The 19,853-nt window shown below is 46.5% G+C and overlaps 1 long non-coding RNA gene across 1 annotated transcript in view; it reads right to left on the reverse strand.

The window, feature by feature from the left end:
- Window positions 1-15,182, reverse strand: part of LOC134935138 (uncharacterized) — a 202,398-nt gene extending 187,216 nt beyond the window's left edge. The window contains exon 1 of the long non-coding RNA XR_010179926.1: window positions 14,927-15,182. This is a non-coding gene — a long non-coding RNA (uncharacterized LOC134935138). The remainder of the gene's footprint in view (window positions 1-14,926) is intronic.
- Between the last annotated feature and the right edge of the window lie 4,671 nt (window positions 15,183-19,853).

Below are 19,853 nucleotides of genomic sequence, written 5' to 3' on the forward strand. Positions count from 1 at the left end.
CGGGACACTTTCAGCGTACAGGCACCACGTGCAGAAGACTGGAGCAACACCAAAAACGCCTGAACCTGCCCTGCCATCATCTGAAGCAAGAAGTGGTAACGAGGTGGAATTCAACCCTCTATATGCTTCAGAGGTTGGAGGAGCAGCAAAAGGCCATTCAAGCCTATACAACTGACCACGATATAGGAGGTGGAATGCACCTGTCTCAAGCGCAGTGGAGAATGATTTCAACGTTGTGCAAGGTTCTGCAACCTTTTGAACTTGCCACACGTGAAGTCAGTTCAGACACTGCCAGCCTGAGTCAGGTCATTCCCCTCATCAGGCTTTTGCAGAAGAAGCTGGAGACATTGAAGGAGGAGCTAACACGGAGCGATTCCGCTAGGCATGTGGGACTTGTGGATGGAGCCCTTAATTCGCTTAATAAGGATTCACGGGTGGTCAATCTGTTGAAATCAGAGCACTACATTTTGGCCACCGTGCTCGATCCTAGATTTAAAACCTACCTTGGATCTCTCTTTCCGGCAGACACAAGTCTGCTGGGGTTGAAAGACCTGCTGGTGAGAAAATTGTCAAGTCAAGCGGAACGCGACCTGTCAACATCTCCTCCTTCACATTCTCCCGCAACTGGGGGTGCGAGGAAAAGGCTCAGAATTCCGAGCCCACCCGCTGGCGGTGATGCAGGGCAGTCTGGAGCGATTCCGCTAGGCATGTGGGACTTGTGGATGGAGCCCTTAATTCGCTTAACAAGGATTCACAGGATGTCAATCTGTTGAAATCAACCTGTCCTGTCAACATCTCCTCCTTCACATTCTCCCGCAACTGGGGGTGCGAGGAAAAGTCTCAGAATTCCAAGCCCACCCGCTGGCGGTGATGCAGGGCAGTCTGGAGCGACTGCTGATGCTGACATCTGGTCCGGACTGAAGGACCTGACAACGATTACGGACATGTCGTCTACTGTCACTGCATATGATTCTCTCACCATTGAAAGAATGGTGGAGGATTATATGAGTGACCGCATCCAAGTAGGCACGTCAGACAGTCCGTACGTATACTGGCAGGAAAAAGAGGCAATTTGGAGGCCCTTGCACAAACTGGCTTTATTCTACCTAAGTTGCCCTCCCACAAGTGTGTACTCCGAAAGAGTGTTTAGTGCCGCCGCTCACCTTGTCAGCAATCGGCGTACGAGTTTACTTCCAGAAAATGTGGAGAAGATGATGTTCATTAAAATGAATTATAATCAATTCCTCCAAGGAGACATTCACCAGCAGCAATTGCCTCCACAAAGTACACAGGGAGCTGTGATGGTGGATTCCAGTGGGGACAAATTGATAATCTGTGAGGAGGGGGATGTACACGGTGATGAATCGGAGGATGATGATGAGGTGGACATCTTGCCTCTGTAGAGCCAGTTTGTGCAAGGAGATATTAATTGCTTCTTTTTTGGTGGGGGTCCAAACCAACCCGTCATTTCAGTCACAGTCGTGTGGCAGACCCTGTCACTGAAATGATGGGTTGGTTAAAGTGTGCATGTCCTGTTTATACAACATACGGGTGGGTGGGAGGGCCCAAGGACAATTCCATCTTGCACCTCTTTTTTCTTTCATTTTTATTTGTGTCATGTGCTGTTTGGGGAGTGTTTTTTGGAAGGGCCATCCTGCGTGACACTGCAGTGCCACTCCTAGATGGGCCAGGTGTTTGTGTCGGCCACTAGGGTCACTTATCTTAGTCACACAGCTACCTCATTGCGCCTCATTTTTTTCTTCTTTGCGTCATGTGCTGTTTGGGGAGTATTTTTTGGAAGGGCCATCCGGCCTGACACTGCAGTGCCACTCCTAGATGGGCCAGGTGTTTGTGTCGGCCACTAGGGTCGCTTAGCTTACTCACACAGCTACCTCATTGCGCCTCTTTTTTTCTTTGCGTCCTGTGCTGTTTGGGGAGTGTTTTTTGGAAGGGCCATCCTGCGTGACACTGCAGTGACACTCCTAGATGGGCCAGGTGTTTGTGTCGGCCACTAGGGTCGCTTATCTTAGTCACACAGCTACCTCATTGCGCCTCTTTTTTTTCTTCTTTGCGTCATGTGCTGTTTGGGGAGTATTTTTTGGAAGGGCCATCCGGCCTGACACTGCAGTGCCACTCCTAGATGGGCCAGGTGTTTGTGTCGGCCACTTGGGTCGCTGAGCTTAGTCATCCAGCGACCTCGGTGCAAATTTTAGGACTAAAAATAATATTGTGAGGTGTGAGGTGTTCAGAATAGACTGAAAATGAGTGGAAATTATGGTTATTGAGGTTAATAATACTTTGGGATCAAAATGACCCCCAAATTCTATGATTTAAGCTGTTTTTTAGGGTTTTTTGAAAAAAACACCCAAATCCAAAACACACCCGAATCCGACAAAAAAAATTCGGTGAGGTTTTGCCAAAACGCGTTCGAACCCAAAACACGGCCACGGAACCGAACCCAAAACCAAAACACAAAACCCGAAAAATTTCCGGTGCACATCTCTTGTTTTTCCCCCATCTGAAGAATTAAATGAAGTGTGTGAAGAAGCGTGGGCTTTCTCTGATAAAAGATTGATAATCTCAAAAAAATTACTAATGGCGTTCCCTTTCCCGCCAGAGGATAGGGCACGTTGGGAAACTCCACCTAGGGTGGATAAAGCGCTCACACGTTTGTCTAAAAAGGTGGCACTTCCGTCTCCGGATACGGCCGCCATGAAGGAGCCTGCGGATAGAAAACAGGAGGCGATCCTGAAGTCTATATATACACACACAGGCATTATACTTAGACCAGCTATTGTGTCAGCATGGATGTGCAGTGCTGCCGCTGCGTGATCAGATTCCCTGTCAGAAAATATTGACACCCTAGACAGGGACACTATTCTGCTAACCATAGAGCATATAAAAGACTCAGTATTATACATGAGAGATGCACAGAGGGAGATCTGCCGGCTGGCATCTAAAATAAGTGCATTGTCCATTTCTGCTAGGAGAGGCTTATGGACCCGGCAGTGGACAGGGGATGCAGATTCCAAAAGGCACATGGAAGTTTTGCCTTATAAGGGTGAGTAGTTATTCGGGGATGGTCTCTCGGACCTCGTTTCCACAGCGACAGCTGGGAAGTCAGCATTTTTACCCCATGTTCCCTCACAGCCTAAAAAAGCGCAGTTTTATCAGGTACAGTCCTTTCGGACCCAGAAAAACAGGCGAGGAAAAGGCGGGTCTTTTCTGTCCAGAGGCAGAGGTAGGGGAAAAAGGCTGCAACAAACAGCTAGTTCCCAGGAGCAAAAGTCCTCCCCCGCTTCTTCCAAGTCCGCCGCATGACGGTGGGGCTCCACAGGCGGAGCCAGGTACGGTGGGGGGCCGCCTCAAAAATTTTAGCGATCAGTGGGCTCGCTCACAGGTGGATCCCTGGATCTTTCAAGTAGTATCTCAGGGGTACAAGCTGGAATTCGAGGCGTCTCCCCCCCGCCGTTTCCTCAAATCAGCCTTGCCAGCAACTCCCTCGGATAGGGAGGCTGTGCTAGAGGCAATTCACAAGCTGTATTCCCAGCGCGTGATAGTCAAGGTGCCCCTACTTCAACAAGGACGGGGTTACTATTCCTCACTGTTTGTGGTACCGAAACCGGACGGTTCGGTGAGACCCATTTTAAATTTGAAATCCTTGAACACATACATAAAAAAATTCAAGTTCAAGATGGAATCGCTCAGGGCGGTTATTGCAAGTCTAGACGAGGGGGATTACATGGTATCCCTGGACATCAAGGATGCTTACCTGCATGTCCCCATTTACCATCCTCACCAGGAGTACCTCAGATTTGCGGTACAGAATTGCCATTACCAATTCCAGACGCTGCCGTTTGGTCTGTCCACGGCACCGAGGGTGTTTACCAAGGTAATGGCGGAAATGATGATACTCCTTCGAAAAAAGGGAGTTTTAATTATCCCATACTTGGACGATCTCCTAATAAAGGCGAGATCCAAGGAGCAGTTGTTGGTAGGAGTAGCACTATCTCAGGAGGTGCTACACCAGCACGGTTGGATTCTAAATATTCCAAAGTCACAGCTGGTACCGACGACACGTCTACTGTTCCTGGGAATGATTCTGGACACAGTCCAGAAAAAAGTGTTTCTCCCAGAGGAAAAAGCCATGGAGCTGTCGTCTTTAGTCAGAAACCTCCTGCATCACTGCACGCGAGTCCTGGGAAAGATGGTGGCTTCTTACGAAGCAATTCCTTTCGGCAGGTTCCATGCCAGAATCTTTCAGTGGGACCTGTTGGACCAATGGTCCGGATCGCATCTTCAGATGCATCGGCTAATAACCCTGTCTCCAAGAACCAGGGTGTCTCTACTGTGGTGGCTGCAGAGTGCTCATCTTCTAGAGGGCCGCAGATTCGGCATACAGGACTGGGTCCTGGTGACCACGGACGCCAGCCTTCGAGGCTGGGGGGCAGTCACACAGGGAAGAAACTTCCAAGGACTATGGTCGAATCAGGAGACTTCCCTACACATAAATATTCTAGAACTGAGGGCCATTTACAATGCCCTAAGTCAGGCAAAATCCCTGCTTCAAAATCAGCCGGTACTGATCCAATCAGACAACATCACGGCAGTCGCCCATGTAAACCGACAGGGCGGCACACGAAGCAGGACGGCGATGGCAGAAGCCACAAGGATTCTCCGATGGGCGGAAAATCACGTGTTAGCACTGTCAGCAGTGTTCATTCCGGGAGTGGACAACTGGGAAGCAGACTTCCTCAGCAGACACGATCTCCACCCGGGAGAGTGGGGACTTCATCCAGAAGTCTTCACACTGATTGTAAATCGTTGGGAACGGCCACAGGTGGACATGATGGCGTCCCGCCTAAACAAAAAACTAGAGAGATATTGCGCCAGGTCAAGACCCTCAGGCGATAGCGGTGGACGCTCTAGTGACACCGTGGGTGTACCAGTCGGTTTATGTGTTCCCTCCTCTGCCTCTCATACCAAAGGTACTGAGAATACTAAGAAAACGAGGAGTAAGGACAATACTCGTGGTTCCGGATTGGCCAAGAAGAGCGTGGTACCCGGAACTTCAAGAGATGATCTCAGAGGACCCATGGCCTCTGCCGCTCAGACAGGACCTGCTGCAGCAGGGGCCCTGTCTGTTCCAAGACTTACCGCGGCTGCGTTTGACGGCATGGCGGTTGAACACCGGATCCTAAAGGAAAAGGGCATTCCGGAGGATGTCATTCCTACGCTGATTAAAGCCAGGAAAGATGTAACTGTAAAACATTATCACCGCATATGGCGGAAATATGTTGCTTGGTGTGAGGCCAATAAGGCCCCAACAGAGGAATTTCAGCTGGGTCGATTTCTGCACTTCCTACAGGCAGGAGTGTCTATGGGCCTAAAATTAGGCTCCATTAAGGTGCAGATATCGGCTCTGTCGATTTTCTTCCAAAAAGAACTAGCTTCACTACCTGAAGTTCAGACATTTGTAAAAGGAGTGCTGCATATTCAGCCCCCTTTTGTGCCTCCAGTGGCACCCTGGGATCTCAACGTGGTGTTGAATTTCCTAAAATCACATTGGTTTGAACCACTGAAGACCGTGGATCTTAAATATCTCACGTGGAAAGTGGTCATGTTATTGGCCTTGGCTTCGGCTAGGCGTGTTTCAGAATTGGCGGCTTTGTCATGCAAAAGCCTTTATCTGATTTTTCATATGGATAGGGCAGAATTGAGGACTCGTCCCCAATTTCTCCCTAAGGTGGTATCAGCTTTTCACTTGAACCAACCTATTGTAGTGCCTGCGGCTACTAGTGACGTGGAGGATTCCAAGTTGCTGGACGTAGTCAGGGCCTTGAAAATTTATGTTTCCAGGACGGCTGGAGTCAGGAAAACTGACTCGCTATTTATCCTGTATGCACCCAACAAACTGGGTGCTCCTGCTTCTAAGCAGACTATTGCTCGCTGAATTTGTAGCACAATTCAGCTGGCGCATTCTGCGGTTGGACTGCCGCATCCTAAATCAGTTAAAGCCCATTCTACAAGGAAGGTGGGCTCATCTTGGGCGGCTGCCCGAGGGGTCTCTGCTTTACAACTTTACCGAGCTGCTACTTGGTCAGGGGCAAACACGTTTGCAAAATTCTACAAATTTGATACCCTGGCTGAGGAGGACCTTGAGTTCTCTCATTCGGTGCTGCAGAGTCATCCGCACTCTCCCGCCCGTTTGGGAGCTTTGGTATAATCCCCATGGTCCTTTCGGAGTTCCCAGCATCCACTAGGACGTTAGAGAAAATAAGATTTTACTCACCGGTAAATCTATTTCTCGTAGTCCGTAGTGGATGCTGGGCGCCCGTCCCTAGTGTGGATTGTCTGCAATAATTGTACATTGGCCCTCATTCCGAGTTGTTCGCTCGGTATTTTTCATCGCATCGCAGTGAAAATCCGCTTAGTACGCATGCGCAATGTTCGCACTGCGACTGCGCCAAGTAACTTTACTATGAAGAAAGTATTTTTACTCACGGCTTTTTCTTCGCTCCGGCGATCGTAATGTGATTGACAGGAAATGGGTGTTACTGGGCGGATACACGGCGTTTCAGGGGCGTGTGGCTGAAAACGCTACCGTTTCCGGAAAAAACGCAGGAGTGGCCGGGGAAACGGTGGGAGTGCCTGGGCGAACGCTGGGTGTGTTTGTGACGTCAACCAGGAACGACAAGCACTGAAATGATCGCACAGGCAGAGTAAGTCTGGAGCTACTCTGAAACTGCTAACTCGTTTGTAATCGCAATATTGCGCGTACGTCGGTCGCAATTTTAAGAAGCTAACATTCACTCCCAGTAGGCGGCGGCTTAGCGTGTGTAACTCTGCTACATTCGCCTTGCGAGCGAACAACTCGGAATGAGGGCCATAGTTATTGTTTAATAACGGGTTATTGTTATGAGCCATCTGTTGAGAGGCTCAGTTTTGTTTCATACTGTTAACTGGATATGGTATCACGTGTTGTACGGTGTGATTGGTATGGCTGGTATGAGTCTTACCCGGGATTCAAAATCCTTCCTTATTGTGTCAGCTCTTCCGGGCACAGTATCCTAACTGAGGCTTGGAGGAGGGTCATAGTGGGAGGAGCCAGTGCACACCAGGTAGTCTAAAAGCTTTCTTTTAGTTGTGCCCAGACTCCTGCGGAGCCGCTATTCCCCCTGGTCCTTTCGGAGTTCCCAGCATCCACTACGGACTACGAGAAATAGATTTACCGGTGAGTAAAATCTTATTATTATTATTATTATTATTATTATAAGGCTATATTTAAGTCAGAGCACTGTTTGGTTGAAGTAAGTTGTAGTTGTATTTTGCGATAATTATTATTATATCTGAAGTCTTAACAAAAAGTGTTAGGTCTTGACCTAAATTTAAGTAGTGGCAAAACTGGGTGGTTAATAATAGTGAGTTTAAGATCTAATTTGTGGGCTTTATGTTTACTAATCCATAGGATAAGAAAAAGAGAGTGGCTGCGCAATGTGTAAGAGCATATATATGCTAATTAGGAGCTGACATGTAAGAATGTAGAAATGTTTTATTATATAGATAGCATTGATTAAGCACGTAAAAACAATATTATAGTGCAATATAGTAAAATATAAAACAGAAACACCTTGAACTTAAAATTGTATGATGTCATCCGGTTTTAATGAGGAAGCAGATCAAATTGAATGTCCATATGCGGATCCACAATTAGGTAAGCAGCTGAACAACAGATGTTAATAAACGGAGGCCGTAATAGGAAGTCTGAGTGTGGCAACAAACAAAACTGCTGTATGAATAAATACCTCTCCGTGGGCTGGTCCCGACCGAGCGTCCTCGGTCGTATGTTCCTGCAGTGCCCAACGCTGAATAATGCAGCAGAAGGAGAGAGTGTGTTTATCCCTTAATGGATGGAAGCAGTTGATCAGCAGCGTGCTGACGGAGGTCACCGGCGGCAGTTAGGAAAGCCGTGACCGGAGCCGAGGTCTCTCTGTAATTCACCAAGAGGATGGAAATCACCGACAGTAGGTGGATAAGCCGGGACGGGAATCCGAGTGTGACAAACTCAGCAAGCAGATGGAAATTACCGGCGGTGGAGGAGGAAGCCGGGGCGAAGGCAGTGTTGTCACAGGCTATGGACAGCAGCTTGCTACCTGTGTGATAAGATGAAGTCAAGGTGTGCAAGTAGGCGGGGTCCTGACGCGTTTCGTCACAGATCATGTGACTTTATAATAATATAAAGTCACATGGTCTGTGACGAAACGCGTCAGGATCCCGCCTACTTGCACACCTTGACTTCATCTTATCACACAGGTAGCAAGCTGCTGTCCATAGCCTGTGACAACTCGGCCTTCGCCCCGGCTTCCTCCTCCACCGCCGGTAATTTCAGCGTTGGGCACTGCAGGAACATACGACCGAGGACGCTCGGTCAGGACCAGCCCACGGAGAGGTATTTATTCATACAGCAGTTTTGTTTGTTGCCACACTCAGACTTTCTATTACGGCCTCCGTTTATTAACATCTGTTGTTCAGCTGCTTACCTGATTGTGGATCCCCATATGGACATTCAATTTGATCTGCTTCCTCATTAAAACCGGAGGACATCATACAATTTTAAGTTCAAGGTGTTTCTGTTTTATATTGTACTATATTGCACTATAATATTGTTTTTACGTGCTTAATCAATGCTATCTATATAATAAAACATTTCTACATTCTTACATGTCAGCTCCTAATTAGCATATATATGCTCTTACACATTGCGCAGCCACTCTCTTTTTCTTATCCCATTTCTCGTCCTTGAACACACACACAGTGTTCTGTGGCAGCGCATGTGGCAGAGCAACTATTAAATTATACAACCATTGGGTACTGTTTTCCTAGGCGCTTTGTGGCAATATTTTGTTTGTGTTTACTAATCCATGTCTGCTCAGATGAGGCTTGTCGTGGCAGCTACAGTACATAAAACCAAGTTTGCTGTATAATAAGATCTAGATATCATTTCCTCCAAATTCCTCGACAACTTTGCTTCCTGGCTGCCTCACTTCCTCTCTTCTGATATTCCCTCCATTATTCTAGGTGATTTCAACATCCCTATCGATAACCCCACAAAATCACCTGCCTCTAAACTCCTTAACCTCACCTCTTCACTTGATCTCTGCCAGTGGACCACCTCACCCTCCCATGTGAATGGGAGCTCACTGGATCTGGTTTTCACTTACCGCTGTGATATGTCTGATTTCTCCAATTCCCCTTTTCCCCTCTCTGACCACCACTTGCTCTCTTTCAACTTATCTATCTCTGCTTCCCCATCTCTTCCTCCTAAGGCTACCATCACTAAGCATAACATTGAGGCTATTGACACCTCATCCCTATCCTCCCTGTTTGACTCACTTCTCTCTCCTCTTCTCTCTCTCACATGCCCTGAACAAGCCACATCCCTATATAATGCATCTCTTACTTCTGCCCTTGACTCTGTTGCTCTGCCAACCACTATTCACCCTCGCAGATCAACACCACAACCCTGGCACACCAAATGCACCAGATATCTACAAAAATGTTCATGTACTGCCGAGCGACAGTGGAGGAAATCACGCTCTAAAGTAGACTTCCTCCATTTCAAATTCATGCTCTCATCCTTCAGTGCTGCCCTTTACCTCACTAAACAATCATCATCTCTAGCCAGTCTTCCAACGCCCGGCGCCTCTTTGCCACTGTTAACTCCCTCCTCTGCCCACCACCACCTCCTCTCCCTTCCTCATTGTCTGCTCTTGACTTTGCCACTTATTTCACATCCAAGATTGACTCCATACGTCAGGATATCACATCCCACCAGACCAGCAACCAGCCACCACCCATCCCTTGCCACTCCTCCCCTTCCCTCTTACCAACTCTGACATCTTTCTCCCATGTATCTGGCGAGGAAGTCATGGCCCTCATCCGTTCCTCCACCCCCACTACCTCCCCGCTCGACCCTATCCCCTCCCACCTCCTCCGCTACCTCTCTCCTTCTGCCTGTTCCCATCTTGCCCACCTTCTCAATCTCTCTCTCTCATCAGGCACTGTCCCCTCTGCCTTCAAGCATGCTCTTGTCTCCCCTATTCTTAAAAAACCTACCCTTGATCCTAACAGTCTCTCCAACTATCGACCATTCTCTCTCCTCCCCTTTGCCTCCAAACTTCTTGAGCGTATTGTCTATAATTGCCTCACTGCCTTTCTTTCCTCTCACTCACTGCTTGACCCATTCCAGTCTGGTTTCCGTTCTCTCCACTCCACTGAAACTGCCCTCACAAAAGTCTGCAATGATCTCCATGCAGCCAAATCTAAGGGCCACTACTCTCTGCTTATTCTTCTTTATCTCTCTGCTGCTTTTGACACTGTGGACCACCCTCTCCTTCTACAAATCCTTCACTCTCTTGGTCTGCGTGATACTGCCCTCTCCTGGCTGTCCTCCTACCTCTCTGTTCATTCCTTCTCTGTCTCCTCTCATGATGCTACCGCCCCCCCCCCCACTTCCACTAACTGTTGGTGACCCCCAAGGCTCTGTTCTTGGTCCTTTCCTTTTCTCTCTCTATACGTCCTCTTTAGGTGAACTCATTAGTTCTTTTAACTTCCAATACCACCTCTATGCTGATGACACTCAAATCTACCTCTCCTCCCCTGATCTCTCCATGGCTCTCCTCACTCGTACCTCAAACTGTCTTTCTGCTATCTCTTCCTGATAGTCCCAGCGCTTTCTTAAACTCAACATGTCTAAGACTGAGCTGATCATCTTCCCACCCTCCCGCACAGCCTCACCTCCCACAATCTCATTATCCATTGATGGCACGACTATCTCCCCTAGCCCCAAGTATGCTGTCTTGGCGTAATCCTTGACTCCTCCCTCTCCTTCAAACCACACATTCAGCACCTCTCACAAACCTGTCATTTTCATCTCAAAAACATTTCTAGGATCAGACCTTTTCTCACCCAGGATACCACTAAGATCATTATTCACTCACTGATTATTTCCAGACTGGACTACTGTAATCTCCTCCTAACTGTCCTCCCTGACAATTACCTCTCTCCACTCCAATCTATCCTCAATGCTGCTGCCCGGCTTATCTTTCTCACCAAACGCACTACGTCTACCTCCCCTCTCCTACAGGCCCTTCACTGGCTTCCCTTTCAGAATCCAATTCAAACTTCTCACACTCACTTACAAAGCACTCACCCACTCCTCTCCCATTTACATCTCTGACCTTATCTCCCTTTACTCTCCCACCCGTCCTCTTCGCTCTGCTAATGCACGCCAACTCTCCTGTCTTCTGATTACTTCCTCCCACTCCTATCTCCAAGATTTTTCACGTGCTGCTCCCTTTCTCTGGAATTCTTTACCTCTCCCCCTCAGACTCTCCACCTCTCTACAAAACTTCAAACGGGCTCTTAAGACCCATTTATTTACCAAACCCAGCCAAATCTCATGCTAACCCTCTGTTCCATGTTCTCTATGTACCCCATCTGTGTCACCCCTGTCTGTCTACCCCTCCCCTTAGAATGTAAGCTCTCATGAGTAGGGCCCTCTTCCCTCATATGCTTATCCTTTTCTTACTTTAATAATCCTCAACTGCCCAGATCCAGCAGTTTTTTGGCCACCTGGAACTTATCTCTATGTTGTTTACTGGTGTAGTTATGCTTAGTTACCCTGTACTTGTCCTATATTGTCTTCAACTGTAAGTCACTGTTTTCCTGTTTTGATTATGTGCATATGTACTCTGTAATTGGGCACTGCGGAACCCTTGTGGTGCCATATAAATAAAGGATAATAATAATAATAATATCAAAATGGGTTTTGCTTTCAGTGGAGGTAATTTATTAAATGCATCACAACAGACCAAGCACATCAAGGCTCGTGCTCCATCTCCACAGTACAAGGCACAGAGATACCTTTAGGAGGTGCACTGCAAATGTCACATCATATTCCAACCTCCTACTCTTTTACATCTCCCCATTCAATTAAATATTTATTTTTCTGTCCTAAAAAAAAAAAAAATGTTTTTTTAAAGTCTGAATTGTGGCTTAAATCATGAGAGTGAGAGGGTTGTTTCACTTATGTAATGTTTTACTACATTGATTAGAGTGCACGCAGGAATGCACTTATCAACCAAACCCCTATGGATTATGTACTGTGTCCCATTCATGGTGGAGGTGTGCTTTGCCTTTTGTTGTATAACAATCCCTAAATTCAATGTCCTATGCAAAATAAATAATAATATTCTGTACAGGGTCGGACTGGCCCACAGGGGTACCAGGGAAACCACCGGTAGGCCCCACTGCCTGAGGGCCCACTCCTTCCTCTAGGGATCAGGTTAAAGACTGTGCACCTTTATTATACGTGGTAGATATGTTGCATTACACTGCACTAAACTGTGGAGGCTGGCCACACCCCCTTTGTAGGCTGGCCACACCCCTAAATATGGTCCATTATAACTGCATCCCCCCGGTGGGCCCTTCATGCCCCAGTCCGACACTGATTCTGTATAATAATGAAAAATGTCATGTGCTGAGACTGACATGTGCTTTCCAACAGCAAACAGAAAGAGAGAAGCGAGTCATGTCTGATGCAAGTGTAGGGATGAAAAGGAGAGACCTGTCAACCCAGCATTTGCTGAATCCAACATTCTAGTAATAATAATAATAATAATAATAATAATAATAATAAAAACTGTCATTGTGCCCACACACCCCACCACAGGGGTATCCAGAAGAGCCTCAGTGTTTTCAGCACAGATGGAATGCTGTCTCAGTGCTGACCAGCCTTGTTATGGTAATGTGTGTGTGCATGCCACAGGGCAATGAGAGCTATCCTTTGGATCCTTCTCCGGGAACTTATTGCATAAAGGAGTCCATAGCCTTCTATAGGCAACTTCAACTACAGATGGCATTGCCTATTGGGCACAAGCTCCTGAAAGATACAGTTTCCAGGGCTTGTTGCATATGGGTGCATCACAGCCTCATAGAAATCTATTGGGACTGCTATGGTTGCAATCTGCAGCAGATACAGTATCTCCAATATCTGTTGCGGACTGTTTTAATATATATGGGGAACAATACTGTATGTAATGCACTAAACCTCTGGAAAACCCCATTATTTTCAGTGACACACTCTGTCCCAAATCTGTGATCACAACAGCTGTCTCTTTCTGAGGAACCCATCATCTTTTGTTCCCTGATTGGGTCAATATTACCATATCTATGCATGGAATGCTGGGACTTTTAGGTGCTTCTGATTCTGATACGATGTTTTGCACAGAAGCCTAAGGAACTTCCATAAAATCAGAGGAATGGTCTGGTGTCAAAATCTGAGATCATGTGAAACTTCTCTCAGAGATGTAAAACTTGAATTTGTTAGAATAGCCTACGTTATGATGTATCATGCCCCCAATGCTAACTCACTCCCTTTGCCCCAGCTTATCTCACTGTTCGATGCTTCCCTTTCAATTTCTGTTGTGGAAATATGTAAAATACAGTTTGCACACACTAATCCTGTTTTTTTTCTATGGCTGTTGAGCTTCAGCTGTTCCCGTGTGTGACAATTGTTCTCATAATGAAAAGCCCTCCACTAGCACTGACCACTCTTTTTGTTAATTGTGTGAGTCTCTTTATTTTATTTTTATCAACAGCCTCAAAGTCTATCAATTGGCCTGATTCTGAGTTGGACACTCAGCTCAGCTAGTGAGACGCACGAGGTATATAATGTATCAGTAATGTGCTGGGCATTCCGGGGCAGTGGCTCTTCAGATGCATGATGATGGTCTGTCTTATGGAAGTGTTGCAGGTGCTCCCATTGGCTAATTTCACTTGAGTCTGGGGGCGGGCATATAGAGGAAAGACAAGCTGAGTGCTGTGTCCCAGGTGCAGTGGTACTCAGTTGCATTTAGAGAAGCACCAAGCAGTATTTACGTGTTTGAAGATGCTCAAATTGGGCATCGCAGTCCCTGCACATACAGACGCACAGCTGTATACCAGGGAAGGGCTGTAAAGCAGCATTTGCATAAAGTTGCAAAAGACACAGACACGGATGCTGCTGACTCAGATTAGCCCCAATATTTGTAGGAAAAAGTTTACATTAAACATTATCAGGTAATTTTAAAATAAAGCCATGTTGTGGTCATATCAATAGAAGGAAAAACAAAAACAAAAATCTATGGAAAATTGTCTAGTAATATGAAATATGTCTATTTAAAAATACATAAATGTCCTTAGTTCCTTTGCAAACATACTGTACTCCACGGAAACAAATATCAAGTCTTACTTACAGTACATGATCATTTTATAATAGCTATTATGACTAATCTTACACCAACATGGGGTTAAAACTATGCAGCTAGAAAATACATAAAACGGAGGGAACTGTACAAATAGAACACGCACTGTATTTATTTGGGAGAGCCGTTTCATTCGCCTATCTCAGGATGTGTGTGCGCAGAACTGCAATCACCCACCGACAGGGAAAACCACCGTGAGACTTGTCAGGCCGGACGGAGAGAATTTTATAAATTGGATATGTCAATTAAAATTGTAAGTTAGCAAAATATCGTTGCAATGAATTGATTTTACTTCTCTGTAACAAGGGAAGAAATGTTTTGTCACAACAAGCAGGAAATATGTCACATCTAATGCTAGTTGAACAATGGTACTTTTCAAATAACATTATTAATAAATCTCTTTCAAGTGGCCGCGGCTAACACCTATGAAATGTACACAGGGGTTAGAATCAATAATCACAGGTTATGGAGTGGGATATTGAAGGATGAGAAGAAAAGAAAAGTCTTTATTCTTTCTTTAATGATAGATGCAGTTTCCAAAGGCCACAGGAGGTAAAGCACTTTTTAAAGACTAAATTAAGAGGTATTAATCTATTGTTTACCAGTCACGTCGTACTCACATGGAGTTCCTTTTCCTCAAGAGCGTGTCTTGATCTGCGGGCCTGTAGACCTGCCACTATTGAAGCCTTCTGAATAATCCACAATGAAATAAAACACAAAGTACTGCTCAGTAGGTACCCCCCTCCAAAAAAAAGCCAAGCCCCAGCAGAGTTAGAAGGGGGAGCGAAAGCTTTTCACTCTTGTTTCTCAGCCGATTACACTCATTCAGGGCAAGGTGGCTGGAACGAAAACAGAAAGATTACCTTCTGTTCCCAACTGCTTTGTTGGCAGCAGCCTACAGATGTAGAAACATTTTAACTAGAACAACAAAGGGAAATCTAGGAAGGGACAGGGTTCAGACCTGTTACTGGCTGAGATGCATACAAAAACAGATATTTGTACAGGGAAGATGGCTATTTATTGAATAATGGTGCATTTCTTTTTTTGTCTTTTAACAATAATACGCACGGACGCTTTGAGTCTCTCACTCCACATGGAATTTGCTCATCTGCATGATGTCTCACTTATTCAGACAGTACAAGGTCATCCTGATGTAATCAGCAACTGTTCTCAGCACTGTAATGCAGACAGCTCACCAGCAGACAGGTGGCAGGAGAGGAATACCCACAGTGCCCTTGGAAACTCTTCCAAATATTTATGCTGCTGCCATTCTCTTTGTCCAGTTTGCTGCACCCAGTAGCTTGTGTGCTTATAGGTGGAATAGCCAAATGATGCCAAATGCATGCCAGAAAAAAACAGTGTGCTGATAACAATGCAGGACGTCATGTTGATGCTGAGAAATGTTCTCCCCAAAAATGATTAAAGCTGCATTTTTCTCAGTTTGTCTAAAGTTCAATTGTCTTAAAGGGAATGTTACTATCCAGCAGATTGCAGTCTGAAACTAACAGGGCATGCAAATTGTGGCAGTTTGCAAACCCCTAAATTACATGTGGTTCAGAGCAAACATGTATGGTGATCCTGTTGTGCAAGAGCCCAGCACTACGCCATATCCAACATGGTCCTCTATGGAAGGAGGCTCGAAAAATGATTAGGCCCAGAGTTGACTGGCTGCATGCACTGACAGTCTATGAGTGTTCTTGCAAGCTGGTGCCTAAACAAAACATCATATCTTGTTCTGATATAATACATTTTGATAATAATAATAATAATAATAATAATAAAGTGGAAGTAATGGTAATGCTCACCAGGAGCACAGGACACAAAATTAGTTAATAACCAATGAGCTTGTGTCCTTTATAGGTAGCAGCCAATCAGTGCCATAACTAGGCATTTTAGCGCTGTGTGCAAGAAATGGCATTGGTGCCCCCCCATGTAAGATAGGGGCAGTGTGCGCCGTAGGCCGCGAAAAATATATAGGGGCATGGCTTTATGGGGGAAGGGGCGTGGTCACAAAATAATACCAATTCATACTACGGTGCACAGTAGTTTCCATTATTCAAATTACACTGCACAGTAGTGCCACTACACCAGGTACAGCCCCTTTTACACTTTACGGCAGCCAGTCCCCCTTTTTACACATTACGGCAGCCAGTCCCCCTTTTTACACACTACGGAAGCCAGTCCCCCTTTTTACACTTTACGGCAGCCAGTCCCCCTTTTTACACATTACGGCAGACAGCGTTCCCCTTTTACACATTACGGTAGACAGCATCCCCCTTTTTACACATTACGGCAGACAGCGTCCCCTTTTTACACATTACGGCAGGCAGAGTCACTCTTATTTACACATCATGGCAGTAGATTCCCCCTTTTTTACACATTACAGTAACAGAGTCCCCATTTATACACATTACAGTAACAGAGTCCCCATTTTACATATTAAGCAGGCAGGGGGTGAGAGTGTGTGTGTGTGTTTTTTACTCGCCTGCGGGGAGGCTACAATCCAGCATCCACAGAATGCAGGGTCTCTCCTAGGGGACGGCAGCTGCTGCGTCGCTCCAGTACCCTATACAGCGGCAGCTACACACAGCCGGCGGCGCCAGCTGGACTCAGGTCCGGAGTGGGGGGAGCGACGAAGATCCGCAGCCCTTAGCAGCATCAGCACAACACATCCGGCGGCACAAGCGGGACTCAGCACGGAGTGGGGGGATGACTGCTTTCACATGATGGCTGCACAAGAACTCTGCTCCCACTCCCTTGCAGACACAGCAGGACTCGGGGATGGCGGCGGCAGCAGGACAGGGAGAAGGTGTGCGCTGCCAGATGGTGTCTATTACAGCGCTCAGTGGCGGGGACACAAGCGCCGGTGGAACAAAAGCGCCGAGGACACAAGAGGCAGTAAAAACTTGCTGGTGAAAATGGCCGTACGGGGGTGTGATGCCTGATGGTGCGCCTTCAGTGCATTTGTGCTGTAGGCAAGGCACCATCGGCACACACCTAGTTACGGCCCTGCAGCCAATTATGAGCCTTCTTTTATCTGTGATTAGCATAGCTGTGTAATACTACTCCTGACTGGCTGCACGCTTAAACAAATTCATAGGGGTAAATTTACTAAGGTCCCGATTTTGACCGAGATGCCGTTTTTTCATCAAAGTGTCATCTCGGTAATTTACTAAGCAATAATCACGGCAGTGATGAGGGCATTCGTAATTTTTTGGAAGTAGTTGTAAAAAAATACGAATGAATACACCATCGGTCAAAACGCGGCTGTTTAACTATGAATCTCGGTAATTTACTAAGAAGTGCAAAGCAAAAAAAAAACAAACACTGCCGTGAAAAATTACAACTCGTAAAAAAGTGCTTAAAAAAAACAGACCTGCTTTTTTTATCCGTGATTGGATAGGCATGCACGGATCCATGAGATCCGTGCATGTATATCAGTGGGAAGGGGTGGGAAAGTGATTATTTTCTCAAAAAAAATTGCGTGGGGTCCCCCCTCCTAAGCATAACCAGCCTCGGGCTCTTTGAGCCGATCCTGGTTGCAGAAATATGGGAAAAAAATTGACAGGGGTTCCCCCATATTTAAGCAACCAGCATCGGGCTCTGCGCTTGGTCCTGGTTCCAAAAATACGGGGGACAAAAAGAGTAGGGGTCCCCCGTATTTTTAAAACCAGCACCGGGCTCCACTAGCTGGACAGATAATGCCACAGCCGGGGGTCACTTTTATATAGTGCCCTGCGGCCGTGGCATCAAATATCCAACTAGTCACCCCTGGCCGGGGTACCCTGGGGGAGTGGGGACCCCTTCAATCAAGGGGTCCCCCCCCCAGCCACCCAAGGGCCAGGGGTGAAGCCCGAGGCTGTCCCCCCCATCCAATTGGCTGCGGATGGGGGGCTGATAGCCTTTTGTGAAAATGAAAAGATATTGTTTTTAGTAGCAGTACTACAAGTCCCAGCAAGCCTCCCCCCCATTCTGGTACTTGGAGAACCACAAGTACCAGCATGCGGCGGAAAAACGGGCCCGCTGGTACCTGTAGTACTACTACTAAAAAAATACCCCAAAAAAGACAAGACACACACACCGTGAAAGTAAAGATTTATTACATACATGCACACAAACATACATACATACTTACCTTATGTTCACACGCAGGTCGGTCCTCTTCTCCAGTAGAATCCAAGGGGTACCTGTTGAATAAATTCTACTCACCAGATCCCGGGTCCCAGGGTCCTCGGGGCAACCATTTGTAATCCAGGTACTTGAATAAAATAACAAAACGGATACCCGAGCCACGAACTGAAAGGGGCCCCATGTTTTCACATGGGACTCCTTTCCCCGAATGCCAGAAACCCACTCTGACTTCTGTCTAAGTGGGTTTCTTCAGCCAATCAGGGAGCGCCACGTTGTAGCACTCTCCTGATCGGCTGTGTGCTCCTGTACTGACTGACAGGCAGCACGCGGCAGTGTTACAATGTAGCGCCTATGCGCTCCATTGTAACCAATGGTGGGAACTTTCTGCCCTGCGGTTGACCTAAAGTGACGTCACCGCTGAGCAGAAAGTTCCCACCCTTGATTGAAGGGGGTCCCCACTCCCCCAGGGTACCCCGGCCAGGGGTGACTAGTTGGATTTTTGATGCCACGGCCGCAGGGCACTATATAAAAGTGACCCCCGGCTGTGGCATTATCTGTCCAGCTAGTGGAGCCCGGTGCTGGTTTTAAAAATACGGGGGACCCCTACTCTTTTTGTCCCCCGTATTTTTGGAACCAGGACCAGGCGCAGAGCCCGATGCTGGTTGCTTAAATATGGGGGAACCCCTGTCATTTTTTCCCCCATATTTCTGCAACCAGGATCGGCTCAAAGAGCCCGAGGCTGGTTATGCTTAGGAGGGGGGACCCCACGCAATTTTTTTTATGATTTTACACTGTTTAATTAAAAAAAAAAAAAAAATGAACCCCAGCACGGATCACACAGATCCGGCCGAGATTCATTTTTAAAAAGTCGGCAGTGTTTTGCTAATCACTGCCGTAAAATACTGGGGAAAAAAACGAATGACATCGACATCGGAAAACCAGAAAAGGCAAAATACGGCAGCTTAGTAAATTAGTCGTAATAAATTCAAAAAGTTGCAGTTTTACACTTTCGATGTCATTCGTGATTGAACTTTGACCTGAAACGGGAAAATACGAATCTTAGTAAATTTACCCCATAGTGTGCATCTAATGTATGTGTTCACTGTGGTCACCACAATTCACAGCCTGATCCCCTCAGTCATTTAAATGTTTACATTGTACTTACAATAAGCTACCTGTTTCATTCTCATTAATTTACATACAGAATGCGTAACTCCTGAAAGAAGCGTTCCAATTTGGAGCTATGCTTATTCAATTTCCTTTTTTTTCTACAGTATATATACATGTATGCATATTTATGTATCATTGGAGGTAGCAAATGAACCAAAATTTGACATGCCCTTTTTTCGCACATGGGGTGTCAGACCTAAATGCTGACCCGCGTCTGTATGCAGTGGCTGCATTTAGGTGGTGTGC

Source organism: Pseudophryne corroboree, chromosome 6, assembly GCF_028390025.1.
Source record: "Pseudophryne corroboree isolate aPseCor3 chromosome 6, aPseCor3.hap2, whole genome shotgun sequence".
NCBI lineage: Eukaryota > Metazoa > Chordata > Amphibia > Anura > Myobatrachidae > Pseudophryne > Pseudophryne corroboree.